The 11,950-nt window shown below is 42.2% G+C and overlaps 1 long non-coding RNA gene across 4 annotated transcripts; it reads left to right on the forward strand.

The window, feature by feature from the left end:
* Window positions 1-7,145: 7,145 nt before the first annotated feature.
* Window positions 7,146-11,429, forward strand: LOC123061128 (uncharacterized). 4 transcript variants are annotated; one of them, XR_006428506.1, is made up of 4 exons: window positions 7,146-7,744; window positions 7,846-8,208; window positions 8,283-9,779; window positions 11,098-11,429. It is a non-coding gene; the product is annotated as an uncharacterized lncRNA (long non-coding RNA). The 4 variants fall into 4 exon arrangements; XR_006428504.1 differs by having other exon boundaries at window positions 7,846-9,779; window positions 10,036-11,429; XR_006428505.1 differs by having other exon boundaries at window positions 7,846-9,779; window positions 10,039-11,429.
* The last annotated feature ends 521 nt before the right edge of the window (window positions 11,430-11,950 follow it).

Here is an 11,950-nt window from a genome sequence, read left to right on the forward strand (position 1 = left end):
AAGTGTAATATGGAGGTAGAAATATATTTTTATAGTCTGAATAAATAAAAACAGCAAGGTGGCAAATAGTAAACAGGCACAAAACCGGTATTGCAATTCTTGAAAATGAGGGCTAGGGTACGTACTTTCGCTAGTGCAATCTCTCAACAATGCTAATATAATTGGATCATATAACCATCCCTCAACGTGCAACGAAGAATCACTCCAGAGTTCCTATCTAGCGGAGAACATAAGAATAAATTGTTTGTAGGGTACGAAACCACCTCAAAGCTATTCTTTCCATTCAATCTATTCAAGAGTTCATACTAAAATAACATAAAGCTATTCTTTCCGTTCGATATATCCTAGAGTTTGTACTAAAATAACACCAAAGAAAATTCATATTCATAATACTCAATCCAACACAGGGAACTTCAAAGAGTGCCCCAAGATTTCTACCGGAGAAAGAAAGACAAGGACGTGCATCAACCCCTATGCACAGATTACCCCAATGTCACCTCGGGGATCCGTGAATTGAGTGCCAAAACATATATCAAGTGAATCAATACGATACCCCATTGTCACCACGAGTACTCAATTGCAAGACATATATCAAGTGTTCTCAAATCCATAAATGTATTCAATCCAATAACAACGAAATTTCAAAGGGAAAAACTCAATTCATCACAACAAGATAGAGAGGGGAAAATACCATATGATCTGACTATATTAACAAAGCCCGTGATACATCAAGATAGTGACATCTCAAGAACATGAGAGAGAGAGAGAGATTAAACACATAGCTACTGGTACAGACCCTTAGCCCCGAGGGTGGACTACTCCCTCCTCATCGTGGTGGCTGCCGGGATGATGAAGATGGCCATCGGAGATGACTCCCCCTCCAACAGGATGCCAGAAAGGGTCTAGATTGGTTTTTGGTGGCTACAGAGCCTTGCAGTGGCGGAACTTATGATCTAGGTTTACTTCTGTCAGTTTCTCTATTTATAGGATTTTTTGGCGTCGGTTTCATGCGAAGATGGGCCTCGAGGTGAGCACAACCCACCGCGGCGAACCTGGCCCACCAGGCGCGCCTTGGTGGGTTGTGCCCTCCTTGTGGTTCTTATGGCCCTTCCATGAAGCTTCGGGGGTCTCTTTTGTTCCAAAAAAAATCGTCAAAAAGTTTCAGCTCATTTGGAGAACTTTCATTTCTACACAAAAAACAACACCATGGTAGTTCTGCTGAAAACAGCGTCAGTTCGGGTTAGTTACGTGCAAATCATACCAAAACCATATAAAATTGTTGTAAACATGGTATGAATACTTTATAAATTATAAATACGTTGGAGACGTATCAATCAACTCTGCTGAATGGGCCAAATACGCACCCACTTTTACCAAGATAAGAGCCTTAATGGCTAATGGCTTGACTAGCATTGATCTGGTCCGATGCTGGGTTGCCTGGAGGATCATGCCCCTAAGCCGCCACCCCGGTTTAATGTGCACATATACTGGTGATATAAATGACCCCCCGTGGTTTAACTCAACATGTCTTGAAGAGAAGGACCTCAATGAAATGACCAAGTCCTTGCTTGGGGAGACTCTAGAAAACTACAGTTAATACAGGGTTGAATCCCTTCTGCGCCCTTAACCCAGCTCCAGTTGTAAGTATTTCAATCTATTTTTACTTTACTAATTATTCTCATATACTGCACTCTCCTTATTATCTTGCTTTCTTCAGACCGACTCTCCTTTTTGGAACAAGAAGCTACAAGATAAACCGGCCAAGAAGGCCAGGGCGAAGACCAAGGCCTCAAAGAAGAACAAGAAGAAGAAAGATGTAACAGATCAAGTTACCCTGGATGATGAGTTGGAGGTAGAACTTGCTTCTTTTGGCTCCTTTTTTCTACATCTTATTGACGCTGACCCCTCTCAGGATGACTTGGAAAACAGTCACACAGACGTTGAAGAGGTAACTATTATTTCCTCCGACTCAGAGCGCTTGCCAAGACTAAAAGTTCGGCAGTGACCCGAAAAGTAAGGTTTTCTCACCCTTTAGCTTACTTGGATCCAAACTTTATTTTGAAGAAACAACAGCATGAAGCTCGGCGCACAAGCCGACACAGCGGAGGTGGAGACCTTCATGCCGGTTTACCCAACACGCCAGTTCCTCGCAAACGCCGAAAAGAGGTGCCTAAGAGTTCAACCCTCTCCTTTCCAAAAGCGGGTCTTATTCGTCAACCCCTTAACTCTTCCGACTCAAATTATCAAGGAACTTCTCATTCCTCTTCTAGCGACTCTACTGGAACTCAACTGCCAGCCTTCAAGATTGCTCTTGGGTAAGAATATTTTACTTGTTCAATTAACACTTTAAGATGATATACTCATATCTTTATGTCCTCTTTCCAGCGGTATAGCCAAAGCAAGCAAGAAGCTGAAGATGAGCAAGCCGGCCGAAGACCCAAAGGTCACTGAGCCAGAGAGACAGTCATCAATATCTGAAGCTTCAAATCAGAACCCTGAAAACACTACTGATGACTCACCACCAGAAATTCAAGATGTCATAATGGATCCAATGGGTGTTAATCCGCCCAGTGCTAAGCCACCAAGTCCTATCAAGCCTGCTGAGGAGACTCCTTCTCAACAAACTGCTGAGGACGTCATCATCACTGGTACAGGCTTCAGAGAACCAGGGAATCCCACTATCTTAATGAAACATAGCGCCAAGGATGAAGTTTTAACCACCGAAAAAGGCAAATGGAAATTGGACCCGGTGAGCTATGCCGGCCTTAACGCAAGTGAAATCTATGCGGGCTACTTCAGCCGCCTTCATACCAGCCGTGACATGGAGGCGAGTCTGGTAAACCTGATGAAGGAACGCTTTGATGTAAAGAACCAAACCTTTCTCATATGAATCTTTGTCAGCCGCCAAGTCTAGAGGATATGAAAGAAGTGAAAATACTATAGACTTAAATAATAGCCTTCATCTTGTAGCTGCTCAAAATCCGTTTATTTCCATTAGATCAAAATTAGTAGCCCCCAAGGGCCGCTTAAAACTGAATAGTTAAACCAGGCCTGAAAATCATGTTGTAAAAAAATCCAAATATGCAGTCCCCATGGGCCGGCTCAAATTGAAAAAATTAAGCCGGGTCATTAAATACTTTTGCGTTTAAAAAATGACCTACATTAGCCCCCAAGTGCCAAGTAGAGTACTTGTAATGTGCTTGGGACTTCAATAGAGTGATCATCATAATTTCTATGTGCTGCTTGATTATTGCGTTTCAGGCTGAATTAAGCATGAAGGAGTCACATGTAGTCGACTTACGGCAGAATATCAAATCACAACAAACAGAAACTTCCAAAGCCAGATCAGAACTAAAAGCCGCCTTAGAAGCATCTGAAAAATTGAAAATGAACTTCAACACAAAGAGAACTACCTAGGATACTGAGAAGGCGGCTCTGTTGAAAAGAGCTGAAGACGCTGAAGCTGCTCTTAAGCCGGTGACTGAAGAGTTATCCAGCTTGAAGCGGCACATTAATCATATGACAGCCGCCATCTTTGGTTAGTGACATTGCACTTCAATTCTTTCACTGCTGATTTACTTTTGCATGCGTGGTGACTTATCAGTATGTTTGCTCAACAGGCCCTAGGAGCTCCAACCTTGTTTAGGACATGCTTGTGAAGCTCAAAGCCGTGTACACCCTGGTGGAGCAGCTATATACTAGCACTCAATGGACCATAGCGGCCATCTCCCACAACATACAACCACCCACACTCATCAGGGAAGTACTAGACAAACTATCTATCATGCCCCAACGACTGGAAGAAATAAAGGAATCATCTGCCAGAGCTGGTGCCATTATCGCTCTGAGCCGGGCTAAAGCATGGCAAGCAGAGCTAGAGCCGGAGGAGATGCCACTGTCTGTCCAAGTCTCAAGGAAGATGGGTCTCCCTTTAATGAGAATGACTTTGCCAAATGTGTGAAGGAGATACGTCCCTTGGCAAGCAAGCTGGCCGAGGAAACCGATTTATCAAGGTATCAGGCGGCTTACACGATGGAAAATGCAAAAGTGAAAGGGCCAACTTATGAAATCATGGATCTTATCCCTCCAACGTGTAAGCATACTTTTGCTCCTGATGTTGATCCGTCCACACTTATCGATGATGAAGTTGTATTCAAGGCCTTAACTGGCATCAATTGGACGTCGCCTGACTTACAGATAGACGAAGAACCGGAGCAGGATGACCCAGAGTCATCAACCCACCAGGACGAAGGCCACTGACATCCGGCGGTTCCTAATCATGGCTTAATTTAATGTGCCAAAAACACTTGGTTTTCAATTTGCAGGCCCATTGTGGCCTTGTAATAGGTTAGATTTGAAATCAATGGCCTGCCATGCCATTCTGCATGTTTATCCTTTGAATACTTAAGCCGTCGAACTGGTATGTATAACCCGTCACTTGTGCATATAACATTATCAATCATGTGGATCAGTTCAAATATTGTCATACTCCATGCACACAAGCAAATAGCATGTGCCCTGGCGGTTTAAGCCAGGGCGGGTCACAAATACCTTTGAAAAACCTAATATAATACACTTTGGCGACTTAAAGTCTAGAACCAAGGCGGGTTAGAAAAAACCATAAATATTTATACAAATATGAAAAGTCATACTTGTAGACTGATATCATAATGACACTGTAATAATTGCAATCTAACATGGGTGTTAACCCGTAAACATGAAATATCATGATTTGAATTTATTCAAGGAGAATCATCCTAGCAACTTAAAGTCCGCTTATCATGGCGGGTTGTTAACCCAATATGCTCAAGTATGAGTCAGAGAATCAAGGCTACATGGCCTGAACTGCACAAAACACATTTGAGAAGAAATTCTTCAAAGAACACAAATTCCAAAGAAATTCAAAAAATTCAAGTGCTGTCATGGGTCGCACAACCACTAAGACCCAAGTGCTTTTTATAGGACGCACAGCCTTAGAGTCGTCCTCGCTTACTGTAAGCCGGCCCTCACATGACAAATCGTTGTTTTAACCTTAACGAGTTCAGGGTCTTATTTAAAATATTGACTTTTAAGAGTACGCCAGGTCATTCAAGATTACCTGGGGGAGTGGCATCTTGCATACAGGCAGGTGAAAACTCGGGTTTCGGCGTTTTGTACCAGGACACCAGGGTAAGAAAGCTAAACCCGTTGGGTTGGAAGCCCCCAAGTCACCTTTATGAACAAATAATAAAGACTCGGATGCTCAGAACTGAAATAACAGAGACCCTAAATCATCAGGGTATGCCGGCTTTATTAAATTGGTCATAATATATACATTGATGAAGGTATGTACAACACAAGAGACGTTGGCTCAAGTGTAATAAGGTCGAAGATGAGCAATGTTCCAAGGGCGGCGGGTCTCCTCCTTCGATGTGCGTGAATCCTTGTGTTCTCGAATATCAATGAGATAGTATGACCCATTGTTCAGATTCTTGCTAACCACAAAAGGCCCTTCGCAAGGTGGGGATATCTTATACATATCTGTTTGGTCTTGGATCAACATGAGCCCCAAATCACCTTCTTGAAAGGTTCGGGTCTTTACTCGATGGCTATGATAATGACGCAGATTCTACTGGTATATCGCCGAACGATCCGCTGCAAGGTTACGCTCTTCATCCAACACATCAAGTGCATCCTGATGTGCTTCTTCATTAACAGTTTCAACGTATGCCCCCAGACGGGGCGAGTCATGACAGATATCACTTGAAAGAATCGCCTCTGCCCCGTAAACCATGAAAAAGATATATAGCCTGTTGAACTGTTAGGAGTAGTATTGATGCTCCAAATTACTAAGGGTAACTCTTCAACCCAACAACCCAGCGTTCGTTGTAATGGAACCATAAGGCAGGGCTTTATACCTTTCAAGATTTCCTGATTGGCCCTCTCAGCTTGACCATTAGACTATGGATGAGCCGCTGATGAGACGTCAAGACGAATATGCTCTCGTTGACAAAACTCTTTCATAGCACCCTTAGACAGATTAGTGCCATTGTCAGTTATGATACTATGAGGGTAACCAAAACGGAAGATTATGTTCTTTATGAATTGAACTACCGTCACTGCATCACACTTATTAACTGGCTCTTCCTGAACCCACTTGGTATATTTTTCAACCGTCACCAAGAGATCGGTCTTTTTATCCTTAGACCTCTTGAAAGGCCCAACCATATCAAGCCCCCAGACTACAAATGGCCAAGTAATTGGAATCATCCTCAATTCTTGAGCCAGCACGTGAACCCGCCGAGAAAATTTCTGACAGCTGTCACACTTGCTAACAAGGTCTTTCGCATCTGCATGAGCCGTCAACCAATAAAACCCATGGAGGAAAGCTTTCGCCACCGGAGATTTAGAACCGGTATGATGACCACAATCACCTTCATGGTTTTCTCTTAGAATCTCACGACCCTCTTCAGGAGAAACACAATGCTAGAACACGCCTGTGACACTGCATCGATGTAACTCGCCATTAACAATGGTCATAGACCTAGACCGCCGGGTTATCTGTCTGGCCAAAGTTTCATTCTCAGGAAACTCGCCCCGGGTCATATAAGCCAAGTATACAACTGTCCAATCAGGAATAGCATGGAGGGCCGCCACTAACTGTGCCTTCAGGTCAGGAATGGCAAGGTCCTCCTCAGTCGTCTACTTAACGGAACGATTATTCAATATATCAAGAAAAACATTAGGTGGCACCGGCTTACGCTGAGACCCCAGCCGGCTTAAAACATCAGCCGCCTCATTTTTTCTGCGATCAACATGCCCCACCTGATAACTTTTGAAGTGACCAGCGATACTATCAACCGCCGGCGATAAGCTGCCATGAGTGTGTCTTTAGAATCCAAGTGTCTGAAATTTGCCGAGCCACCAAAACCGAGTCACCAAAACACCTGACCTGGCTTAAATTCATCTCTTTGGCCACCCAAAGGCCATGAAGCAGGGCCTCAAACTCAGTTGCATTATCTACTATCTATATATCTACTATCTACTACCCCTATAAAAAATAGAGTAGGCAGATCCAAACAATGAGGAACGTTCGTTAACAACATCTAAAGGCCAGTAATCCTTCGGTGTTTAACATAGCAAGCCACACAATCACGAGCGCGGATCACGATCGCTAATTAAAAAAAACCACGGACGCCTCCTCCTACCCAAACTATCCCGCCTTGTGCCAGTTATCCATACACGCCTCCTCCTCCAGCCCCACGCCCCGCCACCGCCGGCCCTCCGCCCTCGACGCCTCCTCCTCCCGCCCCACGCCCAGCCACCGCTGGGGAGCGGGTGCCGCCACTGCGCCCCGCTGGCCCTCCTCTCCCCCCGCCATTGTCGGGGAGCGGGCACCACGCCACCGCTGGGGAGCGGGTGCCGCCGGTCTGCTGCTGCTTCCACCCGATCCTTCCTCCTCTTTGTATACGCCAAGAATTCGATTACCATGGATCAACACGTTCGTGCGGCTGTTTATTCACTCAAGGGGCAGACAGAGCAGGGCGGAGTGGCTCTCGCTCCAGGGGCGGTTTTCGCGGCGAGGTGGCCAGTGCCAAGGAGAGCGAGCAGCAGAGCGTCCTAGAGACGTACAATCCTGTCAGCAGGGGGGTCTATGACGTCCTCATTGTTCTTGGTGCTTCTCTGGCGCTCAGATTGGTGTCGCGTGCTGTGCTACATCGTTGGCCAGAAAAACAAGTCTGGTCCATCCGGAGAGCAGCATAAGGTGCCCAAACAACTTGTTATGCATTTTTCTGGTCTGTAGATGTACATTGATTCTGATCTGATGGTGCTATTTTTCTTGTTGTTTCTCTTCTTCACTGGCAGTTATTGGTCTAAACTGTTTGGGATTCAGCAAAGGGATAGCTGCATACTGGCTGGTACAGAACATTTGGGGACACTTGCAATCCCTTATCGGTACTTCGTTTTCGTTTGACGCAGCCATATTCGAAAATATAATTGTTATGTCCTGTTGTGTCATGGTGGTTTGTGTTTAACCAGAATTCAGAATTAACTCAAGTTGACAAGTGCGAGTGCCTGCGATATTCTCAGGTTGCAGCTTCTCGAATGCTGAATGTTTAGTCTCTTCAGACCCTAGATTTCCACCACTTGGACAGAGTCGAGCCAGCATCCGTCACTCACGACAATGACGGCCACCTCGGTCCTCTCCCCCTCCTCTTTTGGCTGCTGGTAATTTTGCCGTTGCTTCCTGGCTTCAATTACCAGTTTAAATATGCAAATATTCACCTCCTTGTGCAATTCAGGTCCGTTTAAATTATACTGCCATGGTTTAAAATCTGGATAAAATTACTATAGCAGTACTGTGATTCGCTCTGTGACTTCTCTTTCGCACTTGGAACAACAGAATAGAAATTGGTTGCTGAGGTAAGGTAATCAAGAAAAATCCCCATTGTTTTTTTTTCTGATTGTGGTTATAGTCTATTTTAAGCCCACATAATTTTCTGTTGTTGTGAATTGTATTCACCTGCATGTAGAAATGGTAAGATAAAATTGTTTCACATTTGAGTATATAATAAAGTTCAGGATATTGGGAAGCTTTCTCACATCATGCAAGGATATAAAACCTAGAAAACTTCAAACAATAGTGAAGCCATCACACAACGTCTCCTAGGAGCATCTCAAATGTCCTTCGATAAACTTAATATAAGCAGGTTAACTGGAGTGAATTTTCTTCTCTTTGCTTTGCATCACTTTCATAAAGTCTTCGGTACCCTAAATCTTTACAAGGAAGCTAGGCCCGTGTATTTTTGTAATGATATTTAGTTCTATAGGCAACCTGCTTGCATAGTATATTATAACCTCTTTTTAACTTGCCTTTAATAACAGACATGATGGTACACAAATTAGTTTTAGGATGATACTACTAAGATGAATCTTACCAGATGTACCATGGAAACAAATAATCATTCACGAGAGTGCACCAAGAACAATTGTTTTGGACTTTTATGAAGTTAAATTCTGTGACTTTGTACATAAATGCTTAGGTACATTACAACATATAATTTCATAAGTACAATTTTTAAACGTCAAGTAGAAATTCATTTGTACTTTTTTGCCTTTTATGATTGAATATTTTTCTATTCATACATGAATTTTCACGTGCAAGCTTACTAATTTGCTTAAGTTCAGCAAGTGTTGGTCGACAGGCTATGTTCTGACGTTGTATGTTCATGATTTATAATCATGAAAGATTAGATGAAGCAACTTGAGGCAAGCTTAAAATCATATCTAATAGATATCTTTTCTTGTTACATCCGTAGCAAGATTTTCAAGTTGTTAGCCATACAAAAAGTAAGCTAGATTTTCAAGCTACTTGTGTGTAGTACTCTGGTTTTCAGGTTTAATTCTTCTTACATGTATCTGTTGTTGTATTTAAAAAAGCATCCAGATCAATGACTTCATATGATATTTTCCTGCATTTTTGTTTATGTACAAAAAGGGAAATTTTCCTACAACTTCAACCACGTAATCCGTAGTTTGTTGGTTTGTTTCTAATAATATGCGTGATCTTTTTCCTTTGAAGTTCGAACCTTTTGATTTTAGGGATGTCATTTATAAAGATATGGGAGATATTTTCAGTTCTTTGGCACTTCTTGCTTCTGGAAACTACGCACAGGTGGTGACGAGCAGATGAATGGTGACAGTAAGAAGAGGAGGATATGGGGACATTCGACGGTGGCGGCGGCCGATATAATCGTGCCTATCATCCTCAAGTTCTCCACCTAGAAGGGCGCCGTTATGTAAGCGTGGTCCTATCTGGATATTCATTTCTCCTTGTTCATCTGCTTCAATTGTGTTGTGCACTATAGGGTATATTATGTGCTATATCGATTCAGCTACTAGCTAACGAGTGCATACTGGCTGGTGTACAAATTTTAGAATATTTGGACTACATCAATCTCTTAAAGAATTTTATGATGTTAAAAATTCACCATAGTTCCTTCGCTGCGCTCCTCATTCGGTCTAACACCTCACCACCTGTAACTGGTGTGGCAGTAGCAGTGGGAGCAGAGCAGTCGGCGGGTTCCTGGCTTACCTGCCTCACAACAAGGCGGGCACGGCTGGGCTAGGCAGCCTGGACATCCAGGATTCACAAGTCGTGGTCCACTCCTGCTCGGAACGCTACATGTTGGCATTATTATAAACTCCCCCCTCCCTCACACACACACACACACACACACACACAAGACAACCCTCCAACAAATCAGTGGGTCGATCTTGTGTGAAAACTCCTTCAGGGATAATACAAATTTCTGGTTATTGTGACAGCTAAAGGTTTACACTGGTCATTACGAAAATATTGTCTGCTCGAGTTGGTGAAATGAAGGTTGTGGATTAAGTGGAATTGTAATGTACACATTATTGGTTGCACCTATAACATTTTTGGTAAATTGATATTACAACGAGCAACAATTTTCAGAGCAAAGAATATTATATGTTCTAGCAATGGTTTACAAATCCCTTTTTGTAGAGGATACTTTGCTTTATTCAATGCAGGAAATATTTTAGTCCTTACTAGCTCCGTACTGTTGTAAGCACACTGTTCTTTTTGTTCAGTCCAAAGGTTGGTGAACCACATGTTAAACTTCCATTGGAAGCCGTATTACAAATACCTATCATGCAACCAGTTGTTGTACTTTCTTCTTCACTAATATTATTTTATGAATTTTTCTAAACCTGGAAGAAGCTTCCGCTATGATGTTGTTTGAACCTGAAAAAAGCTTGTACTGCATTGATAACTGAACCTGAAAATTGCTGCATCCTATATACATTGGTAGAGTAAAAAATAACTTGATTTATGTAGGACTTGTTTTGGATTAAGTGGATAGGTGATGCACTATTCTTGATTGCAGCTGGTGCTTTTTTGGTAATTTGATAACACCACGAGCAGCAATCGAGTTTGAAAGCCAGAAAACATACAAAACATGTAAATGGGAGTACTGCCAGTTTAGGAGCCAAGTAACCATTACTAGAGTAATCAATCTGAGAAATGATTAGTTGAGGAAATTGAGTATTATTGTACTTCTCGACAATGAAATGGTCTTTTTTTTGTTCTAGGAAACGTTGGAGGTAGAATCAGCTTCAAGCTCGAGTACCCAATGGTAGAGAAGTAGAAAGGAGGCACAAGATGGAACTATGAACTCCGGTAGTAACATTTTTATTTCACCAAGTTAGGTTAATGATGTTCAGCTTAATGGACAACTCTACAGACACTTAGTAGAACACAAGCTTTTGTTGTTGACTTCAATATAAGGTGCCCTATGTACTATTTTTAAGGTGTCATGCTTCCCAAGAGAATATATCTACATGTAAAGAACTAGCTAAATGAACTGGCTCATCAATTTCAATCTAAATGAACTAGCTCATAAGCATTCTTTGATTTTGCTTCATTAGTTTTGTTGTAGCATAGTTCCATTAATATTTGTGATACTTATTTTCTGTATTATTTACAATTTTCATTTAGCAAAGTGATGTCCCTCTTGAATAATCATATGCTGCTATCAGTTCAGACATTGCACTTAGCAAATTTAATCTTTTATGAGATTAGATGTGATTTTCTGTTTCCTTATACCGATTCTAACAATAATAGGATATTGCATACAATATTCTAATGTTAAGCTGTTGTAAGTACTCACTATGGTTTCAGCATGATGCTTGGTATATGGAGTTTATAGTAATAATTCGATGCATAAGCCTTTCTAAATTAATTCAACTTGTCTGAATTTTACTTTCCTCTCTTCTCTCGTGCTTAAGTTCCTTGCTTGTGCTTAGTATGATGTGGAAGAGAGTTGATGCCCGCCAAGTTCCAACTTTGAAGGATGTGAGTATAATTTTACCTAAACCAAGCACTCCAAGTAGCATATCCCGAATGAGATGATGTATTTTTTCTTCTTCTAGCATCGTCGATTAC

Source organism: Triticum aestivum, chromosome 3A (assembly GCF_018294505.1).
Source record: "Triticum aestivum cultivar Chinese Spring chromosome 3A, IWGSC CS RefSeq v2.1, whole genome shotgun sequence".
In the NCBI taxonomy this organism is placed as follows: domain Eukaryota; kingdom Viridiplantae; phylum Streptophyta; class Magnoliopsida; order Poales; family Poaceae; genus Triticum; species Triticum aestivum.